This window comes from Vombatus ursinus, unplaced genomic scaffold (genome assembly GCF_900497805.2).
Source record: "Vombatus ursinus unplaced genomic scaffold, bare-nosed wombat genome assembly UNPS02015184.1, whole genome shotgun sequence".
In the NCBI taxonomy this organism is placed as follows: Eukaryota; Metazoa; Chordata; class Mammalia; order Diprotodontia; family Vombatidae; genus Vombatus; species Vombatus ursinus.
Genome location: NW_020954962.1, coordinates 918,896 through 931,431, shown reverse-complemented (window position 1 = coordinate 931,431; position 12,536 = coordinate 918,896).

The following is a 12,536-nucleotide window of genomic DNA, read 5'->3' as shown; positions in this document are numbered from 1 at the left end:
TTACAATTCATGTTGTTACAAGGTTTTATTTAAATATTTGAGAAAATAATAATGTATAGTCAATCTTACTATTACCACTAAAATTTTATTTTGAGAATAAAATTTTTTTGAAAGCAAAAATGATTTGTACCATTAATAAATTCTTATCCACTAATTTTCATTCATTTTACATTTCTAATTTAAGGAAAAATTTTACAATGTACATAATAATTTGTATACTAGAATATGTATATGACATCAATAAAATATACATTGCATAGCATTAACTGTGTTCATGATAAAAACTTTGGAGATCTCTTTTATTTTATTTTATTTATTTATTTATTCATTCATTCATTCATTCATTTATTTATTTATTTACTTACTTATTTATTTTTTGGTGAGGCAATTGGGGTTAAGTGACTTGTCCAAGGCCGGATTTGAAATCAGGTCCTCCTGTCTTCAAAGCCAGTGCTCTATCCACTGCATCACCTAGCTACCTCTTGGAGATCTCTTTTAGAGACAGTGGCTAGAGAAAGACTTCAGAATTTAGCATCAGAAAACACCTTCAAAATATTTGTTTCATCCCCGTAATTATACATGGATAAAAACATAGATTAAAAAGAAAATTTACTGGGAATTTGAAAAGGTAGAATTTTATTTAGATGTTGAAGGATGGATTAGAATAGGAAATATTCCCCATTAACTTTGAAATCATATTCTAAATTATATTTCATATTTATGAAGCATGTTCTGTATTCATATCACAAATTTAAGACAAGTAATGGTGATTGTTCCTTTTTTCCAAAAATTACAATGTACTTGAAGAAATAGGACACTGATGATGATAATGATGGTGATGATGATTAACCCTCAGATTTAATTGTTTCTTCAAATTTTACACATATACACACACATAAACACACACATAAACACACACACATATATTCTACACATTGTAAATATATATATATATACACATATATATACATATAATACAGAAATGAGATATATATATATATATATATATATATACTTGTAATTGTTCAGTTGTTTCAATAATGAATGAATCTTTGTGATCCTCATTTGAGGTTTTCTTAACAAAGATATTGAAAAAGTTTGACATTTCCTCCTCTAGTTCATTTTAAAGATGAGGAGCTAAAGCAAACAGAGTTAAGTGACTGACCAAGGGTCACACAGTTTACTAGCTGTATTTGGGACTGAATTTGAAGCCAGTTCCTTCTGACTCCAGAGCCAGTGTTCTATCCATTGAGCAATCTAGAATATGTCTATATGTGTATACAGATGTGTATATGTGTATCTGTATTCTTGTTTTCCCTAATGTCCATATAGATATGGATATATGCACACATACACATATATACTTGCATACATAACTTCACACATACATATATTGTGGAAAAACAGGAATGAACACATATATGTATATACTCACATATACATACAAACATACTTTTATATATTCTGCATATGTATGTATATGTGTACAGGGACAGACAGAAACAAAGAGAGACAGAGACACACAGAGAGAGTGAGTTCTTCATTAGAATGTATGCTCCTCAAAGGGAGAAACTTTTTTTCATTTTTATATTTGTATACTTAGTGATTAGAATAGTGTTTAGACATGTAGTAGGGACTCAATGAACTCTATTAATCAATAATCAAGCACCTATAATTTTCTAGGCAATATGTTAACTATTGAAGATGTAAATAAATAAAAGAGAGAAAAGCAGTCCCAGTTCCCAAGAAGTCTACACTCTAACAGAGAAAATAACAAGGCTATAGATATTAATCTAAATTCTCATTAATATAAAAAATAAATCCAGTTAAATGGTCACTTAATTCAAATTGTCATTGTCTATTCAGATTTGGCTGGAGTCATTTACAATATTTTACATACAAATTGAATTTAAAATAATGAAAATTCAAATATCTATTGAATTTACATATATTAATGATTATAAGTATACATACACACATACATATACACATACACTTATATGTACATGTGTATGATTATTAGTTACTCCAAGAAGAATAATAGGCTATATTTGAGCATAAAGGGGAGAAAACAAAGAAGAATGGACAGGCAAGTAACATTAAATACCAATCGTCCAGTGCTCAAATCAAGGGTTCTTGAGACTTAAAGAAAGCAAAATTTGCTTTTTTCTAAAAACTTCAGGAAAGGCTAAATCAGAAGATGGGGCATCAAAACTGATTTGGAACATGGAGAAAGGCAAGAATTTTGCTAAGCAGTAAAGATTGAGAAAAGCATAATAACGAGACAATATAGTAGAAGCAAAGTGTGGCAGGCTACCAAACCACAGTCTCATATGGCCAGTGTAGTTTAGGAGTAGCAATTATGTCTGTTTTCCATGTCAAATTCTGTACAGAACTAATGTCTCATATTAAAATTAATTTATCCATTGGAAATATAAACATTTTATTGAGAATGTCATTCTTATTCATATGAATTAGAATCATTTCAAATTTTTTTTAATTTTATTTCAGCATTTTTATTTAAATCTACATTTCCTAGAAACCTAAAATAACGGGATTTTGAGATGACAGTGCATAGCAGAAAACATAGAATGCTAGCAGTTGAATAGTAGATATTAGTAGATAGACATTGGATAGAATCATACATGCAAAATGTTCTAATCGGAAGGGAACCAGGTCAAAGAGAAAATACTGCAAGTAGCCAGAAAGAAACAATTTAAATATCATAGAACCACAGTCAGGATTAAACAAGACCTTGAAACTTCTGCAATAAAAGATGGTAGGGCATGAAACATGATACTGTGTAAGCAAAGGAGCTTAGATTACAATCAAAGATCAACTACCCAGTGAAAATAAGCATGATCTTTTGGGAGATCAATGTTTATTTCCTATTTCAATGAAATAGGAAGTTTCCAAATCTTCCTGATAAAAAGACCCCAGCTCAACAGAAAATTTGATCTTCAAATTCAAGACTCAAGAGAGACATAAAAAGGTAAACGAGACAGAAAGAAACATGTTTTTAATAAGGGCAAACTGTTTACATCCCTGCAAGGGAAGATGACACTTGTAACCCTTGAGAACTGTATTGTTATTACACTATTTTAAAGGGGTATAGATAAAGGGGGTGGATATAAGTAGACTTTGATGTAATGATAAAAATAAATATAATCAAGTGGGTTAAATGGATCCAAGTAAGTGGATTAAACTGATCAAACTAAGAAAATGTACTGAGAGAAAAGGAAAGGAGGAGTCAGAAAAGGGTAAATTACAATTACAGGAAAGGCATAAAAACTTATTACAACAGAAGGAAAGAAGGGATGGAGATGGGCATTGTTTGAACCTTACTGTCCTCAGATTTGGCTCAAGAAGGGAATAACATAATCAGTTAGGTATAGAAATCTAACTTGCCCTATAAGTAGTAGGAGGGAAAAGGATAAAAAAGGGGAGGGGCATAGAAGGGAGGGAAGAAGTAGTAAGGGTAAAGGGGAAGAAAAGGGAAAGGGTTAATAGAAGGAAGAAGAGACTGAGGAGGCAGAGGTCAAAAGCAAAACATTAGTAAGGAGGGAAAAGGAGAAAGGAGAAAGAATAGCATGAACAGGGGGGACAGATGGAGAGAAAGACAGATAGTAATCACAACTGTGAATGAGAATGGGATGAACTCTCCCATAAAAAGGAAGCAGATAGCAGAAGGGATTAAAAAAAGTAATCCTACAATCTGTTGTTTGCAAGAAACACATTTGAAACAGAGGGACACACAGAGGGTAAAGGTAAAAGGCTGGAGTAGAATATATAAGGCTTCATCTGAAGTAAAAAAAAAAAACAGGGGTAGCAATCCTGATTCTCAGACAAAGCAAAAGCAAAAATAGATTTTATCAAAAGACATAAAGAAGGAAACTACATCGTGCTAAAAGGCACCCTAGACAATGAGGTAATATCATTACTAAACATATATACACCGAATAGTATAGCACCCAAATTGTTAGAGGAGAAGTTCAGGGAGTTACAGGAAGAAATAGACAGCAAAACTATATTAATGGGGGCCCTCAACTTCCCCCTCTCTGAACTAGATAAATCTAACCACAAAATAAACAAGAAAGAAGTTAAGGAGGTGAATAGAATATTAGAAAAGTTAAGTATGATAGACCTCTGGAGTCAATTGAATGAGGATACAAAGGAATATATTTTTTTCTTGGTGGTTCATGGCACATACACAACAACTTACCATGTACTAGGGCATAAAAACCTCACAATCCAATGCAGAAATACATAAATATTAAATGCATTTTTTCAGATCATGGTACAATAAAAATTATACATAATAAATGGCCATGGAAAGATAGACTAAAAAATAATTGGAAACTAAATAATCTAATCCTAAAAATAATTGGGTCAAACAACAAATCATAGGAATAATCAATAACTTAATTCAAGAGAATGGCAATAATGAGACAACATACCAGAATTTATGGTATGCAGTGGAAGCTGTTCTTAGGGGAAGTTTTGTATCTCTAAATGCTTACATGAATAAAATAGAAAAAGAGGAGATCAATGAATTGGGCACATAACTAAAACAAAACTAGAAAAAGAACAAACTAAAAATCCTCAATTAAACACCAAATTGGAAATATTGAAAACCAAAAGAGAAATTAATAAAATTGAAATTAAAAAAATTATTGAACTAATATATACAATTATGAGCTGGTTTTATGAAAAAAAAACAATAAAATATATAAGCCTTTGCTTAATTTAACTAAAGAAAAAGAAGAAGAAAACCAAATTACCAGTATCAAAAATGAAAAGGGTGAATCTACCACCAAGGAAGAGCAAATTAAAACAAAAATGAGGAACTATTTTGCTCAACTGTATGCCAATAAATTTGACAATCTTAGTGAAATGGATAAATATTTACAAAGTATAAATTGCCCTGATTAACAGAACAGGAAGTAAAATACTTAACACTATCTCAGAAAAAGAAATTGAAGAAGCCCTGGATGAACTCTCATGAGCCAGCTTTTCCACAGGAAAGAGAGAGGTCCTAGCTATAACCCAGATCAAGAGTGGCCCTGGAATGCCTAGAAGAAAGGCTCAACTCTGGTAAACAAAGTAGGTTTTTAAATAAATAACCTAGTCCAATAAAAATGCTTATACCTCTCATTTCTATGACCCTGAATTACTTACAGACATATTCCTTTCATCAACTGCAGCAAGAAAACAGTGAAAACCAACACACCTCTCGGATCAACTTCTTTATCAACCTGTCCTCTAAGAGACGGGACAGGTTGGGAAGAAGATAATAGCATAAAAAAATTGTTACCCAAGGCAGGAAGTGGGTGATTTGGGAGATAATCTGATATTCACATCAGGTGTTGGAGTGGGACAGTACAGGGCTGAACTCAGTAAATAGAAGTACAAAGTAGGGGATAACAATACTTATATTTTCTCTATATGAAACATATACTTAACCCTTGGATGTTATTCTCTCATTAAGAAAAAAAAATCAGAAGCCTGAAAACCTGGACTGCTGCCTGGGAAGACAGTGCTAGCAAATATGGGTTCATGTGGTGTCTCAAGACACTCTCTATCACATCACAATGGCTCTGTCCTCCACTACAGAAAGCGCATCATTTGAATGGTAACTCCAACTTGTTAGAATGGTAGGGAGGTCTAGTGACTGAGATTCATGACTTCTCTCACTGAGTCAGTGTCAAAACAATGGCAAATACATAACTGAGGCTACTGACTCTGGAGTAAACATCTCAATCTAGAAAAGGCTAACCAATGAGGTTCAAAATTTAAAGGCATATGATGAACCACAGGGATGATTTCCCAGAGGCTTTTGGACTCAGCCACAAATTAAGCTTTGCAATAAAACCAAAAAACATATTGTCTAGAAAAAGAAGATTATAACATTCTTAATAAAACTTTGGATATATAGCCAAAAGTTCTTTGAGTAATAGTGTAATTTGTTCTGTGGTTCTAAGATCTTGGCAGATTTCTGTTATAATTTCTTGAAATACTATAATTAGGATCAGAATTTTTGACATGGCTTTCAGGTAGTCTAATTATTCTTAAAATATCTTTACTTAATCTGATTGAAAAATGTTTTTATTATGACTTTTTATTTTTATTTTTCCTATTTTTTCAGATTTTTAAAATTGATTATAATGCTTCCTGCTGCCTCATAGAATCACTAGTTCCTATTTGGTCAATTCTAATTTATAGAGTTATTTCTTGGATAAGATTTTATATCTTATTCCAATATGTTATCTTTTTTCAAATCTTTCGTGTTTATTTTCCTATATTTTTTATTTAATGGTCTCATTTGTTTTATTTTTTCAAATAATTTTAGATTTTTAAACTCTTGCTTTATTTTTTTCAAAAATTCTTGTTGAACTTTTGGACAAATTATATATTTGTTTTCTACATTTAATTTTTATTTCTTTCCCTTTCTAAGCTATTGACTCTCTCTTGCATACCTCTCATTTCTTTTCCCAATGTTTCTTCTCCCTCTCCTGTTTGACTTCTTGAGCTCTTCCAAGAAAGCTTTTTGGACTTCAGACCAGTTCATATTCACTTCTGAGGTTTCAGATGTGGGTTTGTTGACAATGTTGTTCTCTCCAACATTTCTGCTTTGATCTTCACTGTCCCCATGATAAGAATCTATGGTACGTTTCTTTTTCCTCATGGTTTTTCCTTATTTCCTGGCCCTTAAAAAATATGAACTCTCCTGTTGCAGAGCATGGAGCACTGACCCAAGCTTCTTGTGCTGGGAGCCCTGGGCCTGGTCACTGGCTTTGTGTGCTGGGTCTTCAGATGATGGCAGCTGCAGGCTGTAGGGTTCTGGCAGCTTATCTGGTGTTGGGCTGGAATCAGCAATACTGGAACTCTAGGGGTAGGATTGGGTAGTCTGGCCCCTGGTGGTTACCTGCTCACCCAGACCTTTTACTCCTTTCTTTGGCTCCTTGCAAATGTTTACTTTGCTGCTGTAGGAGATTTCTCTGCCTGGTGCTTCCCCCCTTGGAGTTGTGCTCCCCAAAGTTTTGCAAGACACTGGAAGACTTGGCTGCCAGAGAATGCTGTGGCACAGTGGTTTTCTGAGCTGGTTTCCACTAGTTCCCCTGCCACTACTGAGGCACTTGGGGGTCCTGGTGTTGGTACTTGCCTGTTTCACCACCTGGGGTTCAGGATCTTCCCTGGGTGTGCTAAAGTGGGACTTTCTGCTAGCTTTCTGGGATGTCTCCTGTTCCGTACAGTTACCTCTCCTCTAGAGTGAGAGGGGCCTTTTACGTTAATTCCCCAAGCTTCCTGGGTTACCACACAGCTGCACCTCATCTTTCTGCTGGTTCAGCTATTCCAGGGTTGTTCCTGGGGTGATATTTTCTGGGCTTTCATGGGTTAATAAGCGAGGGTGAGAATGACTTACTTCTTACTCTGTCATCTTGGCTTCTGGAAGCAGAGTCTCTAAATTCATATTTATTGAAGGATGTTATATAGAGGTTTTGGAGTCATTCTCTTTGTATTCGTTTGAATTTAGGGCAATTTTGTCACCTTTTGATAGGATATTTTTTCCCTCATTCTTATAGCCTTCTTCTTAACTTATGATTTTATGTTCAGAATGTTATCTATTCATATCCAGTGGAAAGGTCTAGACTTAGCTTTTGTCCTCTTTGTTGCCTCTGCTGCTTTATTCTTGTATTAAGGCTGTTATTCTGAGACCTCTGACTGGGGAATCTGAAGTTTTGCTGTGCTCCCAAAGTAGTGTGAACTAGGGTGAAGATCATTGAGTTCTTTCCTAATAAGAACTCAGCAAGGGCTTGACCTACTTTTAAGTCTAAGCAACATTCTTGTGAGCATGTCCTTATTGGGCAAGTAAACAGCTGCTGGACTCATATGAGCCCACTGGGAAGCTCTGCAAATTCAAAATGACAGAACTGCTGATTCTCCTTTGTTCTGGAATTTCTGCCCTGATTAATGCATTGAGAACATCAGAGTGAAGAGCTGAGAACCCATTCTTTCCCTAGGCTAGAACTATAGAGATGCAACTTAAGTCTTGCCTATGCCTAGTAGAACCACAAGGTTCTACAACAGATGTTTTACTCTTTGTAATCTAAGTTCCAATCAGTATCAATAATCAATCCCATGAAGTTCTTGGGTAATTTGAATTCACAATGTAGATAGATAGACAGAGAAATAGATAGATAGATAGATGGATAGATAGATAATAGATAGTTATATGTTATGTATGTCTGTAAATACACATATCTAGATTTACATATGTGTATGCATACACATACAGACATGAGCTATGTATAGACCAATGGAAATTTGCAATGAAAATTGAGTTTAAAAAAGTTATTTTATTTATATGTTACTCTAAATTTACAGCAAAGCATAAGAAAATATATTAGTGATTCAGGTTAACTACAAAATAATGAAGTTATAGGAAGCAAAATATTGAAATTAAAATAAAATTACTAGATATTGTACTGAAAGATAAACATTCACTGATAAAATTATTAAATGTTGTTGTTGTCATTTCAAATATTTTAGCAGCACGTACCAAAATGTTTTTTTTTTCCTTTACAACTTGAGTCCGTACTGGTAGGTGCAGACAAGTTTATGTATATATCAGTAATTTTGCATGCTCACATTCCCACACAAAGAACCGAGTTTATTTGACTGACCTGCAGTATTATCTAAAATCAGAAATGCTTTAAATGTAATAGCTTTGTCATTGAAATATTTGTTTTTCAACAAATGTCCTAAAATAATTGAAAACCAAACTTAAAAACAACACTTTCATGACCCATGATTTCTTAGGGGTCCACCAATGAACTGTAACTGATTGATGGTGGTTGTCTTTTACAGTGTGAGGATTTTAAGGCCAAATAAGAAGCACGGGTATTTAAAATCCCTTTCAGTACCATCATCCAATAGATGTGTTGGGAAATACTTAGAAATGATGAAGCCAGGTTAAGTGTTTTTTCTTCTTTCCTTCCTTGGGAAAAGTCAGTTTTGGAAGGAATTTTTGTAAGGTAATCCCTAACAGTGGCATTTCTGGATCAAAAGTTATGAATAGTTTTATACTCTTTGGGAAAATTTCAAAGTTGTTCTACAGGATGTTTAGACCAGAACATGACCCAGCCAATAGTGCATTATTGTAGCAATTTTTGGACCTCTCCAAAATTCATCATTTTTGTTTTCATATTAGTAAATCTGGTGGAAATGAGGTGGTATGTTAGAGTTGTTTAATTTTTATTTCACAATCAGTAGTGATTTTAAAGCATTTTATATTGCTGTTGATAACTTTGTTTTGATCTTCTGAAAACTGCCTGTTCATATGCTTTGATCAGTTGGATAATAAGTTGGCTTCTTCATGAATTCAAATGTTACTTATATTTTTGTGAAATTAGGCCTTTATCATCAGAGAATCTTGCTACAATTTTTGTCTAGTGTCCTGCTTTCCTTCTACTTATGGCAGCATTGATTTTGTGCAAAGCCTATTTGATTTCATGTGATCAAATTATCCACTTCACTTCTTATGAATTTCTTTCTCATGGAAAAGGGCAAAGGACCCACATGTTCAAAAATATTTATAACAGCTCTTTTGTGGTGTCAAAGAAGTGGAAATTGAGCAGATGCCCATCAATTTAGGAATGGCTGAATGAGCTGAGCTATATGACTGTGATGGAATATCATTGTGCTATAAGAAATGATGAGCAGGTGGATTTCAGAAAAAATCAAAAATGACTTACATGAACTGATGCATAGTGAAGAGAACAGAACCAGAAGAATGTCGTACACAGTTACAGTGATATTGTTCAATGAAGAAATGTGAATGACTTACCTCTTCTCAGCAATATAATGATCCAAGACAATCCCAAAGAACTAATGATGTAGCATACTATCTGCTTTCCGAGAAACTGATATTGTTTGAATAGAGACTGAAGCATGCTATTTTTCACTTCCAGGTTTTTTTCTTTTATTAGGTATTCATGTACAGAATGACTAACATGGAAATGTTTTACAGAATTGCACATCAATAACCTATATCTGATTGCTTACCACCTCAGGGGGTGAGGGTAAGGAAGAAGAAAGGGGTATAATTTGGAACTCAAATGAAAATGTTAAAATATTGAAAAGAGAGTACTTTATCCTTTATTTAGTGCTTGCTTACACAACAACCCTGTGAGGTAAGGATAGATGGCTTCATCAAATCCTGAAACATAGGTCATGCAAGTGAGGCTGAGATCATGCTACTTATGTACAAACTTTTTATTCTCACATACTTAGAAAGCAGCACAGCCTAACCCACTGCAATGGGTCCCTGACTCTAAGCCCAGGGCTCTTTTCATTTTTCCATATTTTTTTATTAATTAATGCTTAGAGCAGTGGACTTACATCCATAAGATCTTGCTCCTCATTAAAAACAAAAATATGGTCAGGGAGAGAAATTGTCTCCAGAGAGTAGAGTAGGGCAAGGATCCGTTCTATTTAAGAACTCTGGCTCCATTCAACTCAATCATCTTTTTAAATGGGAGTTTGTTTTTTGTGATTTGGCAATGTTTCTAAAAATTATTAATACTTAAAGGAGAGGTCACAGTGGGAACAATGTTGAATGTGAAGAGAGAACTGTGTTCATTGGAAACCAGAAATTTATTAGAAGATTGATTTTGAACAAAACACTCGTGTTTTTTGATTTTCATTTTTTTCCTCTGTAAAATCAGGATAATTATGCCTATAGGACTAATATAAAAAGAAACAACTTTATGAAAATAGAATTGAATGTGAGAATGGATGTTTTCTAAAAACCATAAAATACTACATAAATAGCAGCTAAATGTACACAACATTTTATTATATTAATGAAGGAAACCATCTGAATATGATTTTATCCCACCCAGAAAAGGTAAGTAAGTTATAGTCTATATTTCTAACTTCAATATCTCTCCCTTTTGACTAGAGCTTGTTGTGATTAGTTGATTTCTAAGCTACCTGACACTAGAAAATTTGAAGATCTTACTCAGAGACCGAGATTCAGTAAGGACAAAGGAAGCATTCACATGATATTTTAATAGCAATCTCGTGTTCCAGAGAAGGTTTATGATGTGCAAGCACTTGTGTTATGTAATTGTGAAGCACTATTACATGAAACAAAACCATGGATAGGAAAGCACTTGGAAAAGTAAAAAAAGCTCTTTCTTTCTCTGTCTCTGTCTTTTTGTCTACTTTTTGTCTATAGTTCTAAAGGTCTTTTCATGTGTAGGGAAATTTAGATGGCCTGGTTAGTCCCATATTTCCGCTTAGATATTAAGTGTGTTGAGCAACACATTTCTCCTATGAGATGACTAACCATCTATATTTATACAGCAAATTAAGAGCTCCCTATAACCCAAATGTATGCTGTCCATAGGAAAAAAAAATATCAATTTTGTTAAGTATTTCTTTTTAGCAAGAATTTTACAAATAATACTTTCCTTCTCCCACTTGCATTTTAGTTTCAAAGACTGTCAACTTGCCAGGGGTGAGATTAGGGCAGAGAGAGCATTGAAATATCATTTTCCTTGGTCTTTCAATATGATTTGGGATGATGTTAGGTGACTCTCTGACACATGAAACCAACAGAACTGATGTTCTGTGTTCTGTAACTAATTCTCTTACTATATTAATGAGTATTGTGTTTTATACCACAGACATTTCTGGTACAGACTTCATCTCTGCCATAGTAATTTTCATAGATTGTCATTTATCTGATCTTAGGATCTAAACCCACTCTTTATCACATTCCAGTGCTACCATGAGTTGGTGGTTACCTGGTCTTTTCCAGGCATTCTGTCTTCCAATGACTCAAAAGACCTAGATGTTGAGAGACACATATTTCCCCAGCTTACCTAAAATGCACAACCTGCCACAAAGAATTTTGCTCTGCAAGAATTTTATTTCCACTGGACATAGATTATCAGGTCAGAACCAAAAGTATCTGCCTAACCAGATCTGAATGTACAAATGAAGAAAGAATAGAATGAATTGAGTAGAAAATTATGTCATTCACTGATGTTTATGTTTTCATTTAAAAATATTTGACATCAAAATCTTTTTTGTAGTATCAATAAATTATGCTTTCTACATCAATTCTAACTTCTAAGGTTCCTTATTGAGGCTAGAACAAGCAAAATGAATTTTTGAAGTAGGGGTTGGTTTTGTACTTCCTCAATAATATTGACTGCAATGATACAGTCAGGATTTTTAGAGCTAGAAATGATCTCATAACTCAAAATATGAAAAAGAGAATTTAGAAGGGATATTTAACATTGAATATAACATGTTCCACAAATTAAAAATCTTTAAATATATATCATAGATCATCAGTACAGAAAACCAGGATTTTGAAAAAAAATATTATTTCAAATATAGGACAAAAAGTACAATCTAGCATGTAATATATATTTATGATTTCATAACATAAAATGTCCAAATTGAATATTTAGAAAAATAATAATCTTAAAGTTATCTTAGTCATTATCTAATCTAACCTG